Below are 6,041 nucleotides of genomic sequence, written 5' to 3' on the forward strand. Positions count from 1 at the left end.
CAAATCAACCAATGGCTAACGGTTACTAGCTGCTACGTCACGGCTCCCATCTTGAACAAACTGCCGTTACCGAAGTTAGAAAAAAACTTGGAATTGCTCCATCATAAACATATTCAACATAAACTAGTATATAACGTCACTGGGAAAAGTCAGGTATTAGTTTTCTGGCATATACAACGATTGTTAAGGAGTAACGTCATAAAGCTGGCATGAACATGAGCCTATACTTTGCTCGCGTGGCCTGCCGTTAGCTAACGTTAACTAGCGTCGACAAAAATATACGATGCTAACGTTACAGACCGAAGGAGATATTCTAGGCTGATTAAACATGTTCACTGAAACGTTTTCAACGGAACGCTTGATAACAAAAACGTTTTTGCTAAAAAGACAGACGCACAACTCAACGTTGATATTAAAGCTAAAGCGTTCACAAGAGGGCCTAACGCTCACTGACTCTAAGCACAACACACAAAATAAAAAACAAGTATCACGCAAGGTAGGTTAAACCAAGATACCCTCGTCCCTAAATATCGAGACTCAAGATCACAAAAGAACGTAAACAAGATCGGGTTAACCTGCCAGCTTCGCACCACGACGAATTCGTATCAAATACAGTCTGGGTTGAAATGGCGTCGATAGCGGTTTTTATACTATTTGGGTGATCCGGCTACGGCAAGAGAAGGTATTCATCCATGGAAAAATGTAGTCCCATTTTCACAATGGTAAAACGCTTACGAAAGCTGAATGGGGCTTTAGGTTCGAGTTCAGAACAGAAAGTTGATTACAGTAAATGAGAAGACTAGGCTACACGGGGAAATTAATGATAAATCAGTTAAGTAATGTACAGTGAAAAGCACCATGATAGCTAACAGCCAAAAACAGCTGACGTCACGGGAACGGCTGCGCGGATTAATCTTTACTTGTGTGTAACACGGTCCGACAAACCGGATCAAACTAGAATACTGTTGCATTGCCGGATCTCTTTACCCTTTACTGCAATACGAGACTACTTGTAATTGACAAACAATAGAAAACAGTCAACTCATCTCTTATAAACTGGATGGCTTGTGTTCAATAACGTGTGCTTATTTTTGGCAGCTTTATTAAATGCCTAAAAGCAGCTGATGCTGGCAGTATTCTTACATCAAATGCATCATGTAGACCGAATTTCACAAGCCTCAACTATGTTAGTTTAGTCTTTAATGTCCAACTTAACTGGAAAGTGAGCGGTGCAGTATCAGTGTTGGCTGTAGAGTGTACGTGATGAAACTAGAAATATCTAGAAACACCCAGTGCCAGAAAAGTGTGTTGCTCTGACAGGGTGGAAAATTACCAGACTGAAAGGCCAAAATGGGAGTTGCTTTTTCTCACCAGCAGAGGGTGCATTATCCCTCCCTTGTGCATTCCTCTGCATTGTTTACAGTATCGTGGCCTGGACAAGTCTGGGCAACCTCCCATATGTAACTTTTCTCTTGATAGCTCATAGTCATTGACAGTGGTGTTGAGATACCAAAGTAATTATATCTTTACTTTCAGATAAACAATTATTTTTTTAATAAAGAAACCTAAGTTCTCAGATGATACATTTTCTAAACACAAGCATTCCTTGAATATGCAACTCTTACTTTGCATGGTAATAAAGTATTATATTCAGGCCATGCATCCAAACCCTGAACCTCTGACCACAGTACATTTGGGATCTTGTCCATCTTTACGTCGGTACTGATACTAATAGTCATCAACAGAAAATTAACTGGAAATAAACTTACAGCTGATTACTAGTTTAAGTCATGAATTGGGCAAACATTCCCAATTAGGATTAGCTGCTTTTCTTCTCATAGTTAATTAAATATTTTGGGGTTTTAGACTGTTTCAACAAATCCATAGAATAAATAACTCCATATTCTAAAAACATTTGTCAAGAAAGTCAAGATGTGCACCATTTCTTATTTGTGGATGAAAGCTCAGTGTGAATTCAAAAGGTGAGCAGGATGACTCACTGTCATTGATCAGCAATGTTGTCCTCTGAGTTTCAGTCTCTCCCAACCTCAATGAATTGATCTTTGTCATGTTGTTAGACAGGAAATAGTCACACAGATTAGAAAAGGAGGCATCTTCTGTGATGTGATAAACATGACACGCCAGGCTGTTAATGCTATAGGCTCATCAAGACCTTTGTGTGATACTTGCTAATCAAAGTCATTATGAAGGTGTTGCTCTCAATTTGCATTGAGTGACTCTGGGATTGTGTTAGAAGCCGTGGAGCGTAATCAACAGTAATAATGACTGGGAAGTTTCAGGAAGATGAAAGCTGTATCAGAGGTTGAGTTGTGGAATATTTAGATATTTCACACCAACACAAATCAGGAAAACTGAAACAGGTAATTCATGAAACAACCTGAAAATAAAGAATGTTTGCTAAACCAGGAATTAGACACTTCACAGATCAAAGCGCTTCATCATGTTAAAAACGTCATAAAAAATCTATAACAGTCTTGCTTCTGGCTTTCCAATATTGACAAGAATTATTTAAAACAACCGCAGACCCAAAAGGCAAAGCTTCCACAGTAAACATCGTATGACATAACCTCTGATGGCTGACAAATTTAAACATCCCACGGTATCTATCGTCACCCCTCCTGAATGTGATCACATAGGCCTCAGCCAGATGGTAGCAGGAGACCTCTCAAAATCAATGGGGCATGCTGTGGTGGGTTCAATAGCTTTGGTTAATGCTCGTACCTGCTTTTTGTAAATTAATAACAGTGGTGGTGAATACAAACTGAACAATAAGTGTCGTACGAGATTAAAGAATACAACCACGAAGTGCGAGGCAGCAGAAACATACATGCAAACCCCACTTCTGCAAGTTATATTAGGGGGTTAAATGAAGCGCGTTATTGATCCTGTTCCGCAGGGCTCGGTTCGATTGTCTCTTGTATTTGGACAAAGGGCTTGCTCGTTCAGCTGGTTCAATGAGCGCCCAGCTGTTACATCAGGCGTGATGCAAAATCAAGCCACCAACCAGGAATTCATACATTCCTGCTGACGAGCTGTGATTTCATTATTCTGCAGCCAGTCGCTGAGGAAGTCAAACTTGTTCAGAAACAATCCGACTGCTGGATACTTTGCTGAAACACTTGGATAATTTATCTTTTGTTGAGATTGAAACTTTTTGAGGACTTCAACTTTTCTCGTGGTCAGAAACAGCAGCAGATTATCGTCCAGTCTGAAGTGGTGATCTCTGAAGCTGACATTGACAGACAAGTTACAGCCTTATAGACGAAAAGATAAAAGGAAAAAAGAAGCTTGAGGAAACAGCTGAGTACAGGGTTTCCCCATCAGTGCCCTTTGTCAACCCAACCAGGACGGCATCAACAGTCTTCCACCAGTGAGGAGACAGGTGATGGAGAAGTTTTTTAAGAGTGTTCACAGCCCCTCTGGCCCGGACGAGATCAAGCCGCAGAAGCACCACCACCATCATCAACTTCCCCTTCAACAAGACCCTCAGTCACACAGGTAGGATGCTTCATTCCAGTCTGACAGATTCACACTTCTAATGGGAGAGGCACTTAGAAATAAAATCACATACATCCTGAAATAATTCTTCTTTGTAGAAACTACACATGAAGGCATCTGCATTTTAAAAGCAAATATACAGATTCTGGTAAAAGTTTGAAAGTTATATGTGCACCATTGCTATATCATACAAAACAGTTATTATCAATAATAATATTCCCGTGTCCTTGTGTTGTAGGTACGCAATGTTTGATGAGACAGACAGAAACACAGATGAAAGCCACCGTCACCACCAACATCTCCACGACAGCCCTCATCACGACGGCCATCATCGTCATCAAACGCAGCAGTTTTACCACAGCGGAGAGGATACGATACTGTACAACCACAGCACACCTGTTACTCTCTCTAGGGCCTCTTCCTCCTCCCTCTGGTCATCCTCGTCCTCCTCCTCTTTTTCCTCATGGCACACGGAGGAGAGTTCAAATGATCCGTTCTCTCTCCGTCATGCGGAGCAGCCACTGCACTCCCTGTCCTGCTCCAACATCTCAGATGCGCGCCGGGGTTTCAGGGAGGACGACAGCAGGGCGCCCATCGTCTTTGCCACCAGCAAGCACGGCGAGAACGACCCGGTTTGCAGCGAGATACATGAGAGTGTACAAAAGAGGGGAAAGCGTGGTTTTGCTTATCTTGACCGAGGTCACGGCAGAAGTGAAGAAGGCCTTCTGCAGGGTAATGAAAGTGATCTTGCAGGAGAACAATCCAGGGTACAACACATCAACCATGGACACCTGTATACGGCAGCTAGCTTGAACCAAAGCCTGGCTTACAGTGAGGAGGACTTTCTGTTAGGGGTCTCCAGGGGCCCCAAAAGAGCGGTGTCCTCCAGTCAGCTACCCGGCAAAGGCATCCTCAAGAACAAGGAGCCCCACACTGACATTCGCATGGCTAAGTCGATGGAGGTGCTTTCCCCAAGAGTCCCGAAAGGACAAGATCCCAGTGGGCAGAAAGGGAAAGGGACCCATCAGGTAGAGATAGAGGAGGCCAAGGCAAGTTTTGTGCAGGGAAAGTTGCAATTCTCAGCCTTTCTAGATGAGATTACAAAACAGGTCATAAGTCCGTCAGCTCTCACCATCTTGGGTGTGAACAATGATAAAAGTACATGGAAGACACCTGCCCCAGCTCTGTCACCTGGCCCCGTCAAGCCTCAGCTCCCACCCAAAAAGCACAGGAAGAGCTCAGGGGAGGGCCCGAGACAGGAGACAGCGGCTCGCAGCAGCCCTCGGGAACAGTCAGACTGCTCCCTTCCTGACAAACCGATCTCATACGCAGCGAGGAACCACGACGGTAGCCCCCCGCCTCATTACTACCCCCACTCACCCAGCCGCAATACTCACCGTGAGAGCAGCCGTAAAGACAGGAGGCCGTCGCCTACTGGGGGCTCCGTGTCAGGGGACAGATATGGCAGAGGTTGCCCTCACCTCACCGATGGCACCAGCACCAGCCCTGAACCCAGCCAGCCCAAACAACGTCGCCACCGCAAACAGCAGCACACTGCCTCCCACAGTCAATATACACAGCACTTACCTCAGCACCAGCCTCAACAGGTGCACCCCGGCCCCGGGCACCGAGGGCCTGCCAGCTCCCCTCCATCCTCAGCCCAGGGTGTGGGGCCAGGCATCGGATCCGAGTCTTCTTCCACAAAATCGGATTCATCCAGGGTCAGAGACACGGCCTCCACAGCTACCAGCCACAACTCTGAGCAGAGTGGTCGACACCAGTCACAGCATGTGAAACAACACAGGGTGAGTTTACTGTCACAGCTGCACTAATATGAGACAGGAGTGAAGGGAGATTTCAGTCCTCAGATCATGAATCTGAAAGTGAAATATCACACGTAACAAACCTTATTTCTGTTTAGAAAAGACAGGGAATATTCAATGAATACATAATCTATGTGAAGTAACCACATGGTTTGTGTAAATGAAATACTTGATAAATGAAAAGTACTATCTCTAGTTATAATATAACTTTAGTGCAAAATAATCAGATTTTCTGAGAAATTTGAGTTTTCATATATCTATTATCAATTTAGACTAAGTGACTGTGTATCACGATATCCTGATATATGATTTCATAACAATATGATTCCATTGAAAGACGATAAAGTCTAATATTGAATTATCGCCCAGCCCTACATATTCATGCATAGAGTCTTTAATAAGCTTGTTTCTCCACGAATAGCCTTCAGCGTTGGTGAGAAAGACATGAATCAAATAGTGTTATAATGTGCCGGCATGAGTCAGACTCCTGAAGAACAAAGACGAATCATGAGTGTAAACTGTGAAAGGAGTCAGCGATGAAGCTGCACTGAAGGGAGGACAGAACAGGATGAATGTAATGAATGCAGTGTTGCTCATCTCTTGCAGAGGCAGTCAGCTGAGTCACAGGCCGTGTGTGTGTGTGACGTGTCAAAAACGCCGCATTGCAAGCTGAGTCATTCTTCAGCAATGCAGCAAATG

This window comes from Melanostigma gelatinosum, assembly GCF_949748355.1.
Source record: "Melanostigma gelatinosum genome assembly, chromosome: 5".
Taxonomy (NCBI): Eukaryota; Metazoa; Chordata; class Actinopteri; order Perciformes; family Zoarcidae; genus Melanostigma; species Melanostigma gelatinosum.